The sequence below is a fragment of the Vicia villosa genome, linkage group LG2 (genome assembly GCF_029867415.1).
Source record: "Vicia villosa cultivar HV-30 ecotype Madison, WI linkage group LG2, Vvil1.0, whole genome shotgun sequence".
Classification (NCBI taxonomy): domain Eukaryota; kingdom Viridiplantae; phylum Streptophyta; class Magnoliopsida; order Fabales; family Fabaceae; genus Vicia; species Vicia villosa.
The window spans coordinates 157820706-157843456 of NC_081181.1; the positions used below are offsets into that span (position 1 = coordinate 157820706).

Sequence of the window (22751 nt, forward strand, 5' to 3'; positions counted from 1 at the left end):
CTTGATGTTGAAAGTGATGATTTGAGTGTGAGATTGAGAGAGCCGATCGAGAGTTGAGAACCACTCGGCACCAGTATCGCCGAGGGTTTCCCGAACAAGTTCAGAAACAGCTTCACGATGTCATATGCCGAAACGATACAATCAAAAAATGAAACCGAATATTAAACACTATCAGCTTCTAACAGTTGATCAGTATTGATGCAATTGCAGTTGAAACTCCTCTACCTAATTCACCAGATTTCTCTTGTTTTCACAAGCTGCAAATTGAAAGAGAATAAAGGGAGTGTCCAAAATAAATGTGATAGGCATTGTAGTCAATTTGAAAGTTTGCCAAGTGTATTAAATACACCATTAGCTAGCAGTTTAACACAAGATGAATACCTTTTTTTGGATCATTATACCGAGGGAAGCGAGTCATTTTGGAGCAAACAGTGCAGCTATGATGTGGAAATATAAATGTGAATAACCGAAAAATTAAGGAAGTCGGGCAAATTGTAGAAGCTAGAATTAGTGAGCATGACAGATGCATGATAACATTCAAGAAAAGATATATATCTTAAGATGATAATTACCCACCCACAATCCTGAAAATGATACAGCATATATCTCATCCTTGTGAAAGGAGTAGAATACTTCATTTGGTGCAGCTGAGCCTAACCGTGCTTTTAGAAAATTCAGTGAGACACAGCGCCGCACGTTGTTTTGTCAAGGTTGTTCCACTTTCAAGAAACTGCACTAAAACAGTTATACTACCAGTTTCAACTGCAATCTTTTGCCACTCCAAGTTAGTTGGAACTGTAAAGCGATGTAAGGCACCAATAGCTTCCTCTACTAAGTTACTCCTTTGAAGATCTTTGTCTCTACCGACTTGGACATATTTAGAAATGATTGGAAGTATACCAGCATCCATAATCCATTAATAAATTTTTGAAAGTATACCCCGGTAATGTCACTATCATGCAACTATCTCAAATGAACAATTTTTCATATAGCTAAGAAAAATATACAATTATTTAACCTGTAAAAGAGGGAAATCATGCATAAGATAAATCCGCGATGCGTGTATAAAATTGTATTGATACTAAACTAATATACAAATGTCTGTGATCCAAGAATTGCAGATATTCTAACCTCCAAAAAGAGAAGCTTCCATTGAAGAACTTTTGGCCTTTGGACTACTTTTTTTGGGATTCAACGACTTAATTTCTCCAGTAACATAACCACTATGAATACCATTTAAAGAGTGAACATTTGGTTGAATCCCCTCGAACATGGCATTAATATCTTTAACCAATGTTAAAGAAATTCACTAGCAATAACATTCATTGTGTTTAAATAACCACAATTGCTAGCCTCAGGAGTTGGGTGTATTGCATCATGATATAAATTAGCGAAGTGTCAAATAAAATAAGATAAATGTAATCAAGTAGTTTATGATATGCAGAAGAAGCAAATTTTCATTAATGGATAAGTTCAAACTTTCAAAAGAACAAATCAGCACCAGATCAATTCTCAATATTAAAGCAATGAAATTCACATGCAACAGGCCTTGGAAAATAACATAAATTTTAGTAAACAAAATATGCTTTGAGATTATAGAATAACCAAAAACCACAACTTAGCATAGTTCAAAGATCCAACCGCGTCCTACATTATACCCACTTCCACATTTTTATTCTTCAATATCTATGTCATTGGTTTAATTTTTTCATCTAAAAGCAAAAAGCAATATTAGCAATTTTTTTTTACTTTTAGCTAAGATTAAGATTCTGAAAATTTAAAATTAACTATTGATTTGATATGGCATACCCTTTTTTAGTAATTAACATAAACTCAATAATGTCATTGTCACCTAATCCTTTGGTTAAAATATACAATACAAAAAAAACCCATACTTACCTCAATGCACAAAATAACAGCTTCCCTAACAGCAAAATTTGGATCACTCAGCAACTGCAAAACCTGACAATTGATCATGTATTGGAAGTAATTAGTATCAGATCCTACAACTATTTAATTGTACGAAGAAAGACACTGGTTATTTGTAAAAGTTAATACAGGAGGTAGGATAACCCGTTGAAGTGGAAGCTCGGTAGATGAAAATAGATTAATTGCAGATGTTATAGTTCGAGTAAGTTCCTCTCAGACTCTCCAGCTTTTGTACGCCCAAGCTGAGGATCCTACTCTTTCAACAATTATTGTAGGAGAAGAAACCTGGAAATAATAATAATACTTCAAAATGAATGCCAAAATAACGGTACGAAATAATCATTTTCAAAATGCAAGCAGAACATAACATAAACTCCAAAATACACATGAAACGTGGTGCATTTTATTGTTAGGGAGAGATGCAGAATGGCAGAATAAAAGAAACACTCAGCCTCAAAAAGGTCAAACAGTCACAACTCTCTGCCAAGCATGAAAACAATTTTACAACACTTTGTAATACCCTATCAATATGCGTCTAGAATCATATCAGTAAAATACTAAAATTTGGTATTGAGTACATACAAAAGACAAGAATAATGACATAAATTGTATATATTTCAAAATCATCTCAAAGATGGATACAATATGTATGTCTAACAAATAAAACTACACAGCGAAAGAAAAGATCAGGTACGGTCTTCACGTCATCCGAGCATGATGTTCTCGAACCAAGCACCTAGCAAAACCTCAAACTTGCATAGCACCTGAAAAAATGATAAGATGAATGGGATGAGATTACTAAATCTCAGTGAGTTCCCCTATCCTATGGGTCCACTCGGCTCTACAAGGTCTTGTGCTAACACTGGTAATAAGAATCCTAATTCTTTCCGGTTCCGAAGCATCTCACCTAAACCAGCGAGGAATTCTTATCTCAATCAACAAATTTCCAATTAGCATGGACTATAGATAATCCTTGAATTGACATTGAATCACATCGCACGATTCAACTCCTCAAAACATGGAATTCCAACTCTGAATCACATCACACGATTTGGCTCATCAACAATATGGACCATAGGGAAACATGGATTCTCATCAAATTGCATCGCACAGTTTAACTCATCGAAACCATGGAATAAACTCTGAATCGCATCACACGATTCGAGTCCTCAATAATATGGACCGTAGTGAAACATGAATTCTCATCGAATTGCATCGCACAATTCAACTTATCAAACCCATGGAATCAACTTCGAATCGCATCACACGATTCGAATCCTCAATAATGAGAAAGATAAGGGGAAGGTATTGGTTCGCATCCCCGGGAGTTCATCCCCGAAGAATACTCCTGAACTACAGAGCACCAATCAATCCCGAGCGTCACACCCGAGAAGGACCTTCATATATGGCCTGAGAGCATCCTTGGACATCGCATCACAAGGACAACCACATATAAGTAACAAGCATCACACCGATTACTACCCTCATGCCCATTATGTAACCCTTGTCCATGGCACAACCTTGTTAGTTGCCTCCGTTAATCCTTCACAATATGCACTCTAAGTTTTACCTCACCATTATGTTTATTAATCAAGATACTGAAGGATAGAAAAACACTTAGAAAGGGGGGGTTTGAATAAGTGTGACTTTAAAAACTCTTAAGATAAAAACTATTGCACAATGTTTTTTATCCTGGTTCGTTGTTAACGAAACTACTCCAGTCCACCCCCTTAGAGTGATTTACCTCACCTGAGGATTTAATCCACTAATCAACCTTGATTACAATGGTTTTCCACTTAGATACCTTCTAAGTCTTCTAGAGTATCCTGATCACACCTTGATCACTATAGGAACCTTTTACAAATTAATGTAAATAAATTCTTACAAGAGTATTACAATGCTTCTTAATAAGCTATAATCACAACTGTGATATTTCTCTTAAGTTTAAGCTTAATCTCACTAAGATATTACAACAGTAATGAAGTGAGGTTGATGATGAAGTTTAGAGAGCTTTTCACTTTGACAGCATTTCTGTATGTTTGCATAGTGTGTTGTGTTCAGCTTCTCATCAAAACTTCTATTTATAGGCGTTTTGAGAAGATGACCGTTGGGAGCATTTAATGCGTTGCGTGATCCGTACAAAATTGCATTTAATGTTTCACTCTTTTGTCAACTACCTCGAGCCTTGCTTTTCCTGCTTTTACTGACTTTGCCGTTAATAGCTTCTAACGTTCCTTTTGTCAGTCAGCGTAGCCTGCCATCTTGTACTTGCTTCTGATCTGATGTTTGTAGATACAACGTTTGAAATAATCAAAGTCAAACAGCTTGGTGCAGAGCATCTTCTTGTCTTCTGACCTTGAAGTGCTTCTAGCGTGATACCATGAGAACTTCAGTGCTTCTGCTTCTGATCTCAAGTTCTTCTGATGCTTCAATAGACCATGTTCTGATTCTGCTTGACCGTCTTCTGATGTCTTGCGAGAGCATGTTCTGATATTGCATGCTGAACCTTCTGAGTCAGTGCTTCTTGCGCTGATTTTGTGCATACTCTTCATATATTTCCTGAAATGGAAATTGCACAGGATTAGAGTACCACATTGTCTTAAGCAAAATTCATATACATTGTTATCATCAAAACTAAGAATATTGATCAGAACAATTCTTGTTCTAACAGATACAAGACATAAAATTGGATTTTAGTAATACTTAAGAGTGTGTTAAAGTTATGGAAGCTTAGGCATCTCATAGCCCCTTTCGTTAGCTTTCCAACGATAAAAATTTTGCGTCAATCGGATATAAGGAACTCAAGTTGCGAATTTCCGAAGTTTTGAAAATCTGCCCAAACAGTGATGTAACCGGTTACATGAATCATGTAACGGGTTACATGGCCCTAAAAATGCGTTTTTCACCCTTTTTCACACATGTCACCGGTTACATCAACCATGTAACCGGTTACATGACTGACAGACCCCAAAAATCTGCATTTTATCAGTTCCAATTCATTCCATTTCCATCCTAAAACTATTCCAAGAATAAAAGATAATTCTTAGCATGATTTTATAGGTAAATAACACAGGGGTTCAACATGCAAACTCAGGTAATCAAGGATCAAACATATTCATGATTCACCCTAACATGCAACACATAGCCACGACATGAGCAACCCAAACACATAATCATATAGTCTAAGAGCAATTGTTTCCATGATTCACAAACAACATGCAAAATTATATCATAGATCAAGTCATAAAAAATTAATAATTCATACATGTTATTCCTATCATCATGCAATTGATCAACATAATCGATAAGTTCTCATGAGGACATGCAACTAATTAACTCTCAAATCCTCAAATTCCATTATCATAAAACTCCAACAATCTAACCAAGAACTAACTAATGGAACCCACCTGGTGTCAATGGAGATAAAGATGATGAACATGATGCCATTGAGCTTCTATCTTAACCAAAATTCCACCTCCAAGTCCAGCAATCCCGTAACTCCTTTTTAACTCACTTTCAGCAACAATATACAAACTTCAAATGCAATTTTCTCCTTCAATACAGAACCTATGGACACGGAATTTATATGCAAATCAAAGAGAATTTTGTGAGGTTTTTGAAAAATCCAGAATCGCTTCAATCAGAGTTACGAGGAGAGAGTTATTACCTTTTTAGCGGGGTTGTACCATGGAATACAAAAATGGAAATGGTGATGGAGAACATAAGTTTTTATTCCTTCTCTCTCTACTTCAAGTACCAAAACTGATTTTGTATTACCATTTCACCAAACAATACCTTATGAGTACATGCAATCTTGTTTAATGTCCAACTTGCCCTTTAACCATGCAAAAATTACAAGTATGCCATGTAGTCCTAATCAAACTAAATCCATTTTATTTCTAACTACTCCACTATCTCTTTATAAAATTCTTGCTATAAGTATATGGACATGTCACCATAAATTGGCACAAGACCAATGTGCTCTCTAATTACCATTTAATCCGTCTAAATTGATAATTACCGGTGTCAAGGAATCAGAGTGTTACACATTTGCTCTTAGGTTTGTATTCTCATTCTCACACAACTTAACCAATTTTGGTATAGCTGAGCACTGTTCATGCATAGACTCATTTAGTTCTATTATATTGACATAAGCAAAAACATGAAAATAGTTTCAACATTTGGAAATGATAAGTGCATGAACCATAAAAATAGTAGAAAATGGAATTAAAAAGGGTTCGGTCTGCTGAGCCTAACCGTGCTTTCAGACTACTCCCTTTTTAAATGCAAAATAGTATAAATCGATAATCTGACAGTGATGGTATGAGCATAACCGTAAAATCATATCGAAATGCTATAAATTTTTAAGTATAACTTGTTGTATTGAAAGTACATATTGTAAGGGAATACACTTATCTTTTATCAGCGGTGCCGATTTAGCCGGTTCGAAAACCCTTTTGCTATCCTCCATTTGTTTCTGATTTGGACTCATATTCAAATTAACATTTATCTATGCATAAACATCACACAATAAAAGTTAGTAAACAATACATAGCTCTGTATTAGCATACCCGGTACCGACAAAGAAGGCAAGAGGAATCATCATTTTCCATCCATTGATAGTAGGGGTGATCGTATCCGAACCAATCCAAAAGCAAAACCGCAAATCGAACCAATCCAAACCGAAACCGCAAAAAACCGCGTTTGGTTTGGATGATTTTGGATGGTTTTTGGACTGAACCGCACGGTTTGGTTTGGTTTGCGGTTTTTATTTCACGAAACCGAACGGAACCGAACCAAACCGCATATTTAACTTAAGTTTTAAATTTTTATAATTAATTTATTATCTTTCCAAATTCAATTGCACACAGCCACATCTAACGTTTTGAATTTTAATAATTAATTTATTAATTTAAGTTTTGGCATAATCCACTTAGTTTTTGTATTATATATATATATATATATATATATATATATATATATATATATATATATATATATATATATATATAATTCTCTACTGTCTAATATATGTATTTCATTTATAATGTATTTTTAGTTCTCTACTGTTCTTGTAATATAATTTCTTTTGTATGGTATAATATCATATATTATATTGACATTGAATTACTTTCCTTTTTCTTTTTATTTCAGTACATTTTTATTTTATAGTGTAAACCGCAGTCAACCGAACCGATCCTAACCGCATTGGTTTGGTTTGGTTTGGTTTGGATGACTTTTTAAAAATCAACCGAACCAAACCGAACCGCATGCATTTTTATCTCGCGGTTAGGATGACTTTTATGCTCAAAACCGAACCAAACCGCACCGCGAACACCCCTAATTGATAGTCATACTGCAAAACTAAATATTTATAGATGCAAAACTGCGACGATAGAGAATCCTAACTCAAAAATTAAAACTAATTTTAATTTGTAACGTTAACGTAAATTCGCTACCTGAGAGGTACTGATTTGTGCAGGCATTGTTGATTGATTTCCAAGAAACATGGCCCTGACCTCGAAAAACCGAAATCAACAACCTTTTCCAAGCTTGCATCAAAACCTGCAGCATCAAAACATGCAGCATCAAAACAGCAGAGATGCAGTCTAAGCCAAGCTTGCATCATTTCATGAGCCAGGTAGTAGACAATTCAATCCAAATTTCAACGTAACAGACAATTCAACATAATGCTACATTAATTTTGCGAGAAGGAAAAAGACCGCAAAGTATGTTTAATAATAACGAAGAAGATAAACATTGATGTCAACCAAACACATAAATCTCACCACCGCCGACGAATCTTCCCCCTTCCGCGTGAGCCAACATCACCACACCTGAAACAAAAAATTTTAAATCAAAAACAAAATCAAAGCAGTTCAAAACTCAATAACGAAAATGAACAAACATTAGTAAAAGAGAAAGAACGAAGAATCGGGAGAAGTTTTGACATTTGTTGTAACCTATGAAACACATATAGCGGAAATACGACACAGACATTGACAGATACACTAACTCATACACAATCCAATACTCTCAAGTTCAAGGGTTTTTATTCACTTTTTCCCCTTTCACATAAATCACCGCGACCCGCCAAATGAAAATTTTTGCAATCTTTGCTAACCGTAAAAACAGAAAGTCATCTCCAAAAAGAAAGTGAATTGTGCAAAAACAATACCAGAAAGGTTGTGTCTTTGTCTTTAAACCAGTGAAGAATCTCAATTGTGTGAAATGGTAATATTGAAGAAGAGGAAGGTTTTTGAAGAGGAAGAGGATGTGAAAGATAAAGAGAAAACAATTTCGTTTTGGAAGAAGAAGAGGAACATTTTTGGAAGAGGAAGAAGATCGTTAGTAACTACCTCATTATAATGGAGGAAGAACTTAATTTTGAAGAAGCTTATGTTGAAAATTATGGTGAGACATGCTGATGTGGCAGCATGAGGAGGAAAATTCTTTAGTTTTCTTATATGATAGATTTAAATTAACATTCTGTTCAATGCATAGAGCAACAAAAAGTCCCATAGAGAGTTAGCTATAGACTCTACCTGAACCTATTCCACAACCAGATCTCCTCTTTCTTTGATCCACCGCTTCAAATTTTCTATCTCTCTTTAACCAAACACAACCTTTCACCTTTAAGTTACAGTTATTTTTAAAAATTTCAATATAAAGAAAAAACTTATGGTACATGCATAACATAACTCAAAATTTAAAAAGAAAATTTTCTAAATGATTTTAACATAAAAACAAAAAATTAAAAAACTATTTATTGTCAATTAATACTTCTGATTTGGTTATTGGTCAATTTTTATTATCGATATATACTTTTTAAAATAATTAAATTCATTAATTATGGTCAATTTCTTAATATTTGTTTTGAAAACTATTTATTTAAAATTATTTATTCAACTTCTTAATATTATGGTTATCATTTGTAATTAATGCACATTAAAAATATATACTAAGTACACTAAATAATGTGTGTAATATTATTATAATTTTTTTTAGATAATTATTACGATTTTTATTTTTTTTATAATTATTATAATTATTATAATTTTTGTTTTTTTAACTCTAATAATGAGTAATTATTAGATTTTATTTATGAGGTAGGTGGATAATAATGAACAATAATAATTATTTAAATCTTCAATACAAAGTCCTAAACATTTTTTTAATATCTAAATTAGGTTAATAAAACAATTATTTTAATATATTTTTTAATACACTATCTAAATTGATTTTTTTAAATTGAAGTTTTATAAACAATTAATTTAATTTTTAATTATAATCATTGTATTATTATCAAACATACTAAATTTTATATAAATTTAAAATTATTATTATTAGTTATATATTTTTAAAAAAATTATTATATTTCTATTTAAAGTTATTCAATGAAATATTAAATAATTTAAAATTTTATAAATTTTGTAGAGTTAAACGTCTATTATGAAATTCCTCTAGACAAAAAAATAGAAAAAATATGCATTTGAACTAAATATTTTAGATACCATAGAGTGTAGATATTCATTTAGAACTAAAATTTGACGAAGACCGTCATATATGGTAGGTTTCTAAAAATTGTGAATATGATATAGTAAGAAAGATTTAAAATTGATATTTGAAGAGAAGATGTTATAAATTTTAGGTTTGGAAAAATTGACTAATATCTCAAAAGTAAATGTTATATGAATTGAAAAAATGATTTTATTCAAATACGTAGTTTTACCATTAACTCATCTGGATTCAACTGAGTTTTGTTAACTCATCTAGATTCACGTGTCGATGTAAACGTATATATGAGATACTAGCTGTAGACTATTCATTTTAATGTCAATCTTTTAAATATTTTTCTCGCTGTTGTTTTAAATATTATTGTAAATACAAATCAATACTTAAAAGTTGGTGTATATTATTAGCATATATTTGTAACTATGTCAATGTTAATCAATTGAATTGAATTCAAACTTTATAAATAATGATTTGGTAAACATGTTATGTGAATCCAAACGGGATCCGATAACACATATTTCTTACTCGTACTACCTTTAAAAATTCTGCCAACATTTAAAAAGACTATTTTCCACAAAAGATAAGTTCAAATAAAAAAAATTATTTAAAAAAATTCAAAATGAGTCAGAAAAATAATTTACAAATTCATAACTTTTTGAATTCATAATTTAAATAAAAAAGATTATATAAATAAATATAATCTTAAAACATCTATCGAAAGAATAGTTTTTACCTTTTCAAAACAACTGTTTACAAATTTAAATTAATAATGTTTTTATTTAAAGAAAAGAAGAAAAGTTTTGGAAAATAAAATAAGTTATCCAAACAAATTCATAGAAACAATTGATACATTAAAATAATACCAAAAAGATAATTACAAATATCCATCGCTGAGTTTTGACATGTAAAACACATAGTGCATGAAATCAACTTTGTAATGGTCAAGAAATATAAACAAAACAAAAAAAAACTTAGAATTCATAATTTTTATTCTTCCTTCTACACAAACTTCAATGCATAATACATTTATCAAGTTACACAATAAGAGTACTATTCTCTTCAACTAGTAGTTTCCCTTCTATAACATGATTAGGGTTCCAAGTATAACATGTTTCAGATGTCCTAATTTTTCTACATGGTCCCGATTTATTTATCTTCCAATTACATTTGCTGCATATATCACGATCTCTTGTTTCCTTATAAATGTCAAAATAATGAAATTCATTAGCCCATGTAAATCGACAAAAGTATAAAGATGCTCTTAGAAAAGCCTTAGGCTACAAATCAAATGCGTAATTTTCTTCAAATTTCAATGATCGAAACCCAATATCATGCTTTTTATCTTTACAATGAACACCAAGCTAAAGATCAGTTATGTTGCTGGTAATGGAAATGCATACTCTATTTGGAGTCCAAGGAGCCCTTAGAGTCTTCAGACCATCTGTAATTTGAACTGAAACAAGAATAGTTTATCAACATTGAAAGTGATAAGACAATTTTGGAAGCAGAAATATTGATGATGTGTCAACACCAAACTTATTCCAAACCTTTTTATTTTATTTTAATTTAATCTGATTATTATTAAATGGTTATTATTCCATCAATTGAGAGTGCATTTCACGTTCACATATACACTTCAGAATTTGGAATGACACAATCAAATTACCAGTTCCGTTTTTCAATTCAATATTTATTTTCACCATCCTCAATGCATTCCTTGAAAACTCAAGAGTTGCAATTTCTATAAGTTCAAATCTCCACATTGAATATTTAAACACACATATGCAGATTTTATCAACCATCAGAACATCTCCACTTCAAATTTCCTCTTTCTCTTTAACCATCACAAGACGTTCACCTCCATCACTCCACCGCTTTCAGAACCGCCATCGACGATCCCATCTTGTTCTTTCTTTGTTTATAACTTTTCTGATTTTGGATGTTGATTCAATTGGACAAATCATTGTGTTATTTCAATGGTTCATGTATTCATTAATGTTTTGAATCATTCTAATCCTAATTACTATTATGTACTAGGTTTTGCTACAATTAGATCTGTTTATCAACTAACTCACCAACATGCTCGAGCGCACACTGAAAAGGGTTTTGTCTGGGTTACTCTCAAATGATGTATGTGTTGTGTTGATGTTGTTTTTTTGTTAGATTCAGTGAAGGTTTTAGGTTTATAGATTATGGAACTTACTTTTTATTTTTGTTTTGTTGTTTTTGATTTTGTGTCTTTACTCTGAATTTGAGTTATCTAATGTGATTTACTTTAAATTTCGAAGAGCTTGGTAAGGCTGGATGAAGAATGGAAATCACTGTCTAATGATGTGAGTAATTTGCGTTGTTAATTGAATTTAATCGGTGAGTATGATAATTCAATTTTTGGTTTAAATGTTGTTTTGCATTTTGCGTTTATTTCATGAAAAGACTCATTATGTTGCTATTGTAAAAATTAAAAAAGAGGAGTATGAGAAGACAATGACTTTGGTGCTGGAACTAGGCAAACGATGAAAGCAGTGAAGGATCCATCCAAACAATGATTTTAGAATTCAAAATTGATTTTTCCATGCAGCAGTTTAAGGTTAAGAGCACATAGAGTAATGTAATTTTGGTTTTCATGACAAATTATAGTATTTTTGCATATGTCGAAACTAACTTTACGAAGAAATTGAGATCCATTTCAAGGGTATTATAATTTGATCATATAAATATACTAGTACTTTTACCTGTGCGATGCACAGAAAAAATTAAGAATAAATATTATATTTTTATAACAAAAAATATAAAATAAAAATATTTATATTTTATATGTTATGAATATAAAAATAAATAATAATTAATCAGTAGAGTGGAGTGGAGTTCTTGAAATTAACAATTAATTAAGAATATAAAGAGTTTTTAGTATTAAAAAAATGAAAGATGTGAATAATTAAATGCACTTAAGCGGGATATTGATGGATTTGATGAAAAGTTAGGAGGGAAATCTTGTATTTTGTCTTAATATATTAAGGATTGGATGCACTGCTTCTAAACTATTATATGCTTAAATATTTTTACTGTTTCCAACTAATTGAAACTGAGTAACCCAGCAATGCCATTTCCTGCCTATGATTTGCACATATGATTACCAATAAAGGGCTATATTTTTGGAATTGGTTGAAGATTTCATTTCATGGAAACAAAAGAAAGGGATTTTATTTGGTGGTTTAAGAGTCTTTTCTTGAATGGTGTATAAATTGATATGAAATTTAGATTTCTTGAAATATTCTGTAAAGAATGATAATAGTGTTACTATGTAAAAACATATTATTAGTATAGAAAAAAAATAAAGGACTGAAATGTCTTTTGAAATAGAGTTAAGGGGTTCTAAGAGAAAATTTTGTAAATCAATTATTAAATTTCATTTTTTATTTACCCCTTTTAGAATTTATGTAATATCCCATATTACTTTAAGCATGATTATAGATATATATAAAGTTCTAAGAAGGAATTATGAATTAATCTCTAATTTGAGAAAGGGTTAGTTGGAATGGAAGGAGATTAGTTGAAAACAAACTAAATGGCAAAAGTGTAAATGTCACTTAGTTGAAGGACATTTTGGGCATTTAACTAGAGTGCATGTGAATAAGGGCATGTTTGGAGGGTTGGTATTTCAAAATCAGAATTTATGAAGCAAAGAGAGAGGAAGAGCTTAAGAACAAGAGAAAGAAAGAAGAACTCAAGTCTAACACTAGCATTTTCGCAACAATGGTGCAGCTCCCACTAAAAAGATAATATCTCTCTGCTCGTAACTCTGATTGAGACGATTTAGGACTTTTTGGAAATCTCACGAAATTATCTAAGATTTACATATAAGGTTCACGTTCATAGGTTCTATATTGATACAGGGAAAGGGGTTCAATGGCAACAAGAGCATCACCTTAACCTCCATTTAAGCAAGATGAGTCCTTAGTTAGAGACTTTGGGGAACTGCATGCAAGGGTTATAATTGGGGTTAGGGATTGTGAGAAATATCCATGAATTCATGTTGATAAACATGTATGTGTTAGATTGCTGGTTGTGTTGCCTACTTCCAATGTATGTTGATAATGGTTGCATGCAGGTGAATTAGAGGGGTGAAAGAACCACAAGTGCAGGTCTGATGTCTGCTGCATTTTTCTGAAAAATGCTATCTCGTTAAGCGAACTCAGTTCGCTAAGCGAGTATTGTTTATGAATTTTAGAAATCATGAGCTCGCTAAGCGAGATTGCGAATGTGGAGCTTTCTGTTTTATGCCCGTGGTGTAACGCCCCGAATTTAATTAATTATTTAATTAAATTGATCAAGGATTTATTTGTTGGAATTAGTTGAATTCGGGATTTATCGGTATTATTCTAAAGGCGTAATTGGATTAATGTGTTGATTGGAGCAGTTAAGTTGTGGTCGGATTAGTCGGAGGATTATGAATTTGCGAGTCGGTATATTTAAGTTATAGATCAATGGTAGATGTGGAATATTATTGGAATAATACTCAGTTATGTTGTGTGGTTATTTATTTATGTGTGTTATTTGGCTTAATTGAGTAATTAGAGAGATGTTATGAATTGGGCCTAAGTGGAAGGAATATAACACAATGAGATTGGTGGGTTAACCCCAATTAAGAAAAGAAGGATAGTAAGAGAGTTAGGGTTTTAGAGACATAACTCTCATTTGGAGAAAGAAGAGAAAGAAGAGAAAGAAGGGAGGAAAGAAGAAAGCTATGGCATGAAGAGAGGAATGACTCCATTGAAGATGAGGCTTTTGCTAAGGTAAGGGTGGGGTTCTTACTCTCTAAGGGTTGGCATGATGATGAGTATGGTAGAAGTTAGGTCTCATAATTGGAATCCATGAATGTGTGAAGAATTGCAATGTTGATGAATGTTCAAAATTGGTAAATGGTTTGCTGAGAATTTGATGTATTATTAGAGGTTTAGATGAGTGGATGATGTTGTGAATTATGTTCAACCTTTAACCTTTCAATTTCATAGTTTTGTATTGTTAGGGTTTATGTTAGATTTCATGAAATTGGTGGTCTAAACATGTTTTGGTATGATTTGATGATGATAAATGATGTATACTGATCACATATGCTTTGAATTGTTGATTGGAAGTGATTTTGGATGGAGATATAGCATTTTCGCAGTTCTGCGTTTTTCTGTTTTTTTCTGGAAATCGCATGGCCCGCTAAGCGGAGCTGCGAAAATTGAAAGTTACTGCATAGTCCCGCTTGACGGTCGCTGAGCGGACCATGTTGTCAAAAATATTTTTGAAACTTTAAAATGATGTAACATTTGATCCGTAACTCCGTTTTTTGCGCGGTTCGAAGCATTGGGAAGCTAATGAAAATATCTATATGATAGAAGTAGAATGGTTAGCACATGATGAATAAATTATGATGTTGTTAACATGTCATTATGTATATGTGCGTTGTAACTTGATAATTTGTGAATAACATTGTGATGGCATGTTATGTGGTGTAATATTCATGATGTGTGTGAATGAGTATGTGTTATTTGAATGTTCTTGTGGATAACGATTACTTGATGACTTAATTATGATGTGGTTGTATTTATGTGAATATGTGTTATGACTTGATGAAATGTGAATAACATGTGTTGATATGATACGTTGTAATATATTCATATTGTATACCATAATGAATTGATGAGGATGTGCACAAATATATTGGTAATTATTTACTACGTGTATAATGAGATGTTGAATCGGTGAATACTATGAGTATGGTTGATATGTGAGTGATAACATGTTACTTGAAATCGTATTTATGTAATATGTGAATTGATGTTGATTGATAATAATGTTGTTGGCATGATATGTGATATGATATTCATGATGAATGTGTTGATGTTGTTGTTAAGAAGATGAATCATTGATGTTTGTTGTAACATGATGAATTTGTTGTCGTTGTTGCTAGTATGTGGAATTTGTTGTTGTTGTAGACCCTGTGGTCAAATATTGATGAATGTATTGTGATGTATTTGTGAAGTGAAGTATTGATGTATGATGATGCAACATAGCGACGTGATTTTGAAGTGGTGCATTCTTATGAATGATGATTTTGTTGTTGTTGAAGTTCGACATTATATTAATAATGTTTGATGGTGATTTAGACGATGTGTCGTATATGTTGTGTTTGTGTGGATGTTGCATTCATTGAGTCATATCCATTTGCATAAAGCGACGGTGGCCTTAATGGCAAAAGCGACGGTGGCCTTAATAGAAAATAGCGACGGTGTGCCCAATGGCAAAATTGAGACGGTGGGAGTTTTGCTCCGATTGGTACCACATGCATTTGCATAAGTCGAGTCACATATGAATTGCATTTGAGTCTTATTTGATCATGTTGTTGTTACTTGATGAAGATATGTTTGTTGTGATGTGATGACTTGATGACGAGATGTTTGTCGTGATGTGTTGGAATCTCACTTGTGAATTGCATATACTGTCATGGTTGATTGGTGACATTGTTGTCGTTTCATAAGTTGATTATGTGATTTGGATTGTTGAGATGATGATATGGTTGTTGTGACGTGATGATAGTGTAATTGTGCATTTGAATACATTGTCCTAATTGATTAATGATATTGTTGCCGTTTTGAAAGTCGTATTACATTGATGAGTTGTTTCGTGATGAAAGTCGTTGTATGATGTTATGTGATGCGAAGTGGTGAAATTATATATGATCTTTATCTCCTATATTATTTATCATGCATTCCTTTATATTGTAAGATATCTCACCCCTTTGCTGATATTTCCCCTACCATGGGAAATGGACTAGTACAAAAATACCTTTTTAGCAGAGGTTGTTAAGTCAGTTCACCTGCCACCTGACTTAAGAAGTGACGCAGTGACAATTTCGTAAATATTTGTAACTTAGTTAGGTCGGTTGCATTTAAAACCGACTTAACAAACATTAAATAAAAATAATATAATTCACATTAAATTTTTTAAGTCGTCTTTATTCATTAACTGACTTAAGAAGTCGATTTTTTAAGTAAGGTATTTCCCACCTGACTTAAGAAGTTTAGTTTACTTCTAATAAATTAAATTGTAACATATATTATGAGGGAATCGAACTCCCAACCTTCACATAACAAAAGTTTTATATATAATATTATAATTATAAACATATAATTATATCATTATATTTAGGGTTAATATATATTTTCACCCCTGCCATATGGGGTTGGTTTGAAAAATCCCCTGCCAAAAAAACAGTTGCAAGAATTCCCCTAACAATTGAATATTCTCTCATTTTAAACCTTGTAAAATTTTTACTTTTAAAACCAACCTTGCCACTTGAAGGACTCTATCATTTTGAACCCTGTAAATTATGTTTTTTTAGTAAAATCAACCTTGTCCATCATATTCCATAGGGTTTTAAATGACAAAATCTACAAGATTATAGGGTTTAAAATGCACGAATCTTCAAATGGCAATGTTGGTTTTAAAAACAAAATTTTACAAGGTTTAAAACGAGAAAATCCTCAAATGTTAGGGGAATTATTGCATTTTTTTTCCAGGGTTTTTCAAACCAACCCCATAGGTGAAAATAGGTATTAACCCTTATATTTATTATTTGTATAAAGAATTAAAGAAACAAAATTTTTCTATTTTCTATCTTCACGTGAAATCTCCAAGCAAACATATTCCTGCTTCTCGCCTCTCGTTGCTCGCTACTCACAAACCACTGTGCGCTTGCTGCTCGTTATTCACCGTCGTTGGGCTTCCACCACCGATTGCTCGACTGTTTTGTAGTTACATTGTCTTTCTCGTTAAGGTTAGCTTATTCTTCTTTATCTCTTCTCTAATAAATATTTAGGGTTTCACTCAATCCTAAAACTCCTTCTTCTCAAACCTTCATACAAATCCCACTTTCTCTCTTAATTGAAGCATTACAGAATAGTAAGAGGGTTTGATTTAAGAATTTAGGTTAGGATTCAACAATTATGTGTATAAATATTTATTTTATTGAATCCTAGCCGCCATTTAATCCTCCAACATAGATGAAGATGAAATGCATAATCTTCATCGCCTAAGCCTTCATCTGGATTGAAATCATCGGTTTGGGACTACCGTCGACACCCTTTCATCATCTCTGTTGCGAAACTGATGGAGTAAAGCCACCGTGTCGGAGTTTCTCATATCTCTTTGAACAGGTGAGTGTCTTCCTTTCATAAATTCCTTAGTTTAAACTTTGAAAAGTAGAAGGACCAATTTTGTTGAAATCTTAGCTTGTCTGTCTCTGCCGAACTTTGAATCCCATTATATTTCTTTAAGGGAATTGGGTTTATTGTTACTTTAAAATTGGACTTCTGCTATCTTTTGGTATAGGTGTAGAGTTAGAGAAAATATAAACTCTAATATGGATGTAGAGTTAGAGTTAAAAACAAATAATCCCACTATTACAAAACTTGTATAACAGTAGAGGCAATTAAATTGTTATTTTCGAACCTGAACAAATATTAAAGAGTTTGATTCAAAATGCTTGTTCATAAAACTTGATGTTGATAGTATTTGTGTCATATTGCATAAGTATTCTCTCACAATGGTTCCATCTGGGCAAATATATGTGATTGTTGTAATCAAGTCTATTCTTACATAGCTTGCTTCAACTCTTCAATTTAACCGTTACTTTATATTTGATTTGTTCCTTTTTTATAGATTCTATTCTTACATAGCTTGCTGCCAGTACCATCGATAGGGAATTTCCATTTACAATTGTCTTGGGAAATAATCAATCTATACAGGTACTTCATCTCCGTGTTTTTTGGATCAAAAGCAACAATTAGTAGTTTATATCGTTGCTAAAGATTGGCCGTTTTCAATGCAGAAACAGAAATATATTTTATTTCCTCATATAGAGTCACTATATACACAGGGAAAAAATTAAACCAATTGTATCCTATACTGTATGAAGAGGATATATCAACTTCAGATGCAAGTGAAGAAATTGCCAGGTAAAATGTGTCGGTTCATGTTGCCGTATTTTTTCATTAAGAACCATAGTTGTGAAAGTTCTCACTCAGTGTTTTCTATACTCAGATGCTGTGAATTATGAAGTCTTAATTCCACTTTATTAAAAAACTTTTGTTTATAAAAATATATTTACTGAGGTAAAATCAAACGAGAAAAAAGAGTACAATTGAAATACTTTTATACAATTAGTAGGGTGAAAGTAAATATAAAGTATACGGTAAATTTTTTGAAGAGAAGAAGAATGTCAAATTGGCCATCACAAAATATCTGTACCATAAAACTACCGTGTTTGAACAAAAATCTTTACTTTAATCAACTGAAGTGTCATTTTCCTTCCAAAACTTTTAGTGTCACACTCATGTCGTTGAAGTTTATGGTTAGTGTCTTTTTCTAATGCTACTTTTCACCAGTTATATCAATATATATAAACAAATAAACCAATGTGTTACATTGAAATAAATATACTCTCAATGTTTGAATTTTATAACCATCTTTAACCATAATTTCCCGACAAATACTCATATCTTTGAAATGTATGAACTACCCTTCTTTATGTTGAAATTCCCCTGTTATTAGTTGCTCTTGCTAAGCTACATAATACCCTTTTTCATTTTTTTCTATACTAAAGATGTTGTATGTGTTGGGATATATAGCCTCTGTCAAAGTTGATTTCATAGCAGGAACAAAAATTGTATCATGCCTGGAAGCTACTAGGTAAATACTTTTGAAAACCAACATCTATTTTTTTGTGCTTAGTCTATATAATATTAATAATGCAGTTTTATTTTAATAATATAATCTTGCTTGTTGTAGGAATCTTGTAATCAAGTTTAATCAGAACTATTGTGGGGCAACAAATGTCTCCTGATGTCACATTCTTCTTCGTCACGTGGACCGAGTTCTCTTTCTCCTTCAGTTTTAAAGGTTCTAGGCACATTCCTCCAACATAGAATTATTTTCTTCTGACAAAAATATAACTTTTTATGATTCATCATATTGATTCATCATATTGTTGCTCCTGGGGTTAATATTCTGGCTGCCTTGTCACCTGCTTATTCTAGCCTAGAATCTGATACAAGTTAAGATGTGTATATGCTATTAACTTGAAAATTGAATCAGTAACTTCAACGTCATGCCCCCACATATCTGATATCGTCGCATTTGCTGCAAAGACTATCCGCCCAACTTAGAGCCCCGCCGCAATTAAATCTTCCCTTGTCACAATAGATAAAAGAATTTTCAAACCTTGTTGTCACAGTTTTAAACAAAGGTATGACTGCGATCTGGTTGCAACATAACAATTTTCTCCCTTTCTATGAAGCTTCTCTAAAAAACGAATGCAGTCAATACATTGGAGCCAAGGGAGTATCGTACAAACAAGCTGGTCCATTTGATAATTGTCAATAATTGTCAATTATAGCCTGTACACTTGCCTCACTTAAGGTAATAAAAGGAAATAATAGAACTCAAGTGGCATATATCCTGAAAGTTTGTTTATAACCAATGATTTCTCTTTGTTGTAGGTATATACAAGTTAGGAAGTGTATTATTCCTAGTAACTGTGGAATTAAGTCATGTTCTCCCCACTTCTAACTTCCTGCAATCCATTTCCATGCCGATTGGGTTAGAATGTCTTGTACTGAAGCTTTTGTATTCACATGATTTTTATCATGTAATAAAATATTTTTAACTTAGCTCTCATCTTTTTCCTGATGCAGTCTTTACTCTTCATGAGTTTTAATTTATTATAATATAATGGTATATTTTTGCTGATATATTCTTTTATTTTTGCTGTCGGATTTGTACTAATTAGTTTTCTATAGTGACAAATAGTTAGCTGTTGGGTTAGGCATAGTTAATTTCAACCTTGTGGCATTAATTTCGGTCTTACTTTATGATTTGTTTCTATCTATGATCTTTAGACAATTATTTGCAGTACCCTTTTTTTACTTGTTAAATATGGATAGACATTTTGCATAATATTTGATAAGACAATATTTGTATTTCCAGGTCTTTATAAAAAATAAAATTGATAAGACAATATTTGTATTTCTAGGTTTTTGTGAAAAAAATTGCATAAAAATCCAACTTGTTAGGTCGGTTAAATATATCCGATTTAAGATATAAACTTTTTAAGTCGGGTACAAATGGCATATGGGGTTCTGAAAGTCTAAACGTATTAAGTCGGATGCTATTTAACCGATCTAACAACATTTTCTTAAGTCAGGTCCAAATCTGACTTAAGAAGTCAAAACTTCTTATGTCGGCAATTCTTAGGTCAGGTTCGGAACCGTCTTAAAAAGTCATTCTTAACCGACTTAAAAAGTGTTTTTTTCCACTAGGTACTCAAGATTAGTCGTGGATGTTCGAGGTTATTGATGTGAAGTCTTTGTGCTGCTTTATGGCAAGTCGAGTTTGTGTCTATTGCTCTGATACGTAGCACTCGGGGGGGATTAGTCGTTATTGTTTGATGATTGTATTTTAAGTTGAGTTGAAAGATGTTCATAAGTTGGAAGTTGTGAATGAAGTTATGTTTCTGAATGCTATGTATCATTATTAAATGCAATATAAGTATGTTTGTTTGGTTAAGTCAAATTATGACATCCCACTGCTTGATTGAAAATTTAAATGCACTCTGATTTTCGCTTATAATTGTAGGGTAGATTTGGGGTGTTACACGTGGCAACACACTGGGAGCTCGCTAAGTGAGCCATGTGTTATAGAATTTTATTTTTGGCACCCCTGAGTGCAATTTGGTTTCGTGAGGGTAACCAGACTCCTCCCCGACTATTTCGATGTACCTTGAGACTGTGTGCAAATAGAGATACTGTTGGTAATCCATGATTGTATGTTTTGCAGTGTATGCTACATGTTTTATGTGATGTTTAACTGCCCGAGAACATTATGAGTATGTGCCATAAATGTAAGATATTATATATGTGATGTATGATTGTGTTATTTCCCGTCTGTTCCGGTTGAACATTCAGACGTGATTGCCTGTGTAATGACATGTATATGTACTGTGCTGTGTGATCTCGGTGATGTGTGATATATACTAAAATCAGAGTAGGTCTGGCTAATAGATGATAAATCACTTAAGACCACGACTAATGCTGTGTGATCTTTAGTGTGTGCCATGTTGTGTAATCTTGGATACCTTACTGTGTGATTCGGGTATTGTCTTACGCACCTGAGCTACCAAAGGTGGTGTGCAAGTGCGGGTCTATATGGCGTTTCCCACTTGGGTCTCATCGGTATGCTTGGTATGGTGAGGTAGTGGTACCATATAGGATGCATTTCTCGGTTAACTCACCTCTAGTGATGTCACGTAGATAATCACTAGGCTTTCGCCCGGTGGGCTCATGTAGTCTTAATGGCGTCTTTGTACATTGAGGCGATCACATTGGCGTTTAGTGATTGATGGGTTTAGATGCCACGTAGTCAAGTCACCACTGTAACTCTCACGGATAAACCACGTAGGACTTATCCGATTCACTTGCGATGTGCGTGTACAAGTCTCTTGACAATTAGACATGGGCGTAACTCACCGAGGATGTGGATGCGTAATCTATGTAGCAAGTAAACTTACTCTTGGATTCCCCGTACACGGGTGCAAGTTGTATATTGGATTTATTGGCTTATACTTGTTGTTGTTGCCACATTGGATAGTTATGGGACTTCTAATGGCGGTTTACCTTGTTTGTACTTGTACCTGGCCGTGAGGTAAACCTGGATTCTCGATGAATCCATTTGATTGCATGTTCCCTGTAGAACCGAGTGAACCTGTAGGATAGGAGGACTCACTGAGATTTAGTAATCTCACCCCAATCATCTTATCTTTTTCAGGTGCAGTTTAGAAGTGTTTGATTAGTAGCAAATTTGGATTGAAGACTTAGGAGTGGTGATGGCTCGAAGACCTCGTCAGATTTTATGTTCTGCTGTGCAGATCCATTGAAGACACATGTTTTATAGTTCTTAGTAGGATTTCATGTTATGTTTTGATATGGATCTTCTTGTATTCTTTTGGCTTATGTATGCACTCAATATCAATTTTAACGTTTCATGCATAATATACTAGTCGTTTATGTATGGGGTGTTACAATTTATTTCTCAAATTATCTTAATTTTTATTATTTAATTTATTTCTCAATTTACCTTAATTTTTATTATTTATACAATGAATTCACCTAATTATTAGGTTAATTAATCATTATAGTCCATTGGAAAGATCAAAATGATTGTTGGAGCAATTCATATTAGTGAAAAATATTATGGATTTTAAG

At 32.7% G+C, this 22751-nt stretch overlaps 1 long non-coding RNA gene across 5 annotated transcripts; it reads left to right on the top strand.

Moving 5' to 3' along the window:
- The first annotated feature begins 17116 nt into the window (after positions 1 to 17116).
- Positions 17117 to 22375, top strand: LOC131652688 (uncharacterized). Of its 5 annotated transcripts, none has more exons than XR_009298759.1 (8): positions 17117 to 17269; positions 17472 to 17648; positions 18154 to 18239; positions 18323 to 18449; positions 19122 to 19182; positions 19282 to 19911; positions 19992 to 20091; positions 20811 to 22375. It is a non-coding gene; the product is annotated as an uncharacterized LOC131652688 (long non-coding RNA). The 5 variants fall into 5 exon arrangements; XR_009298762.1 differs by lacking the exon at positions 20811 to 22375 and having other exon boundaries at positions 19282 to 19392; positions 19790 to 19911; positions 19992 to 20241; XR_009298758.1 differs by lacking the exon at positions 20811 to 22375 and having other exon boundaries at positions 19992 to 20241.
- Positions 22376 to 22751: the final 376 nt, after the last annotated feature.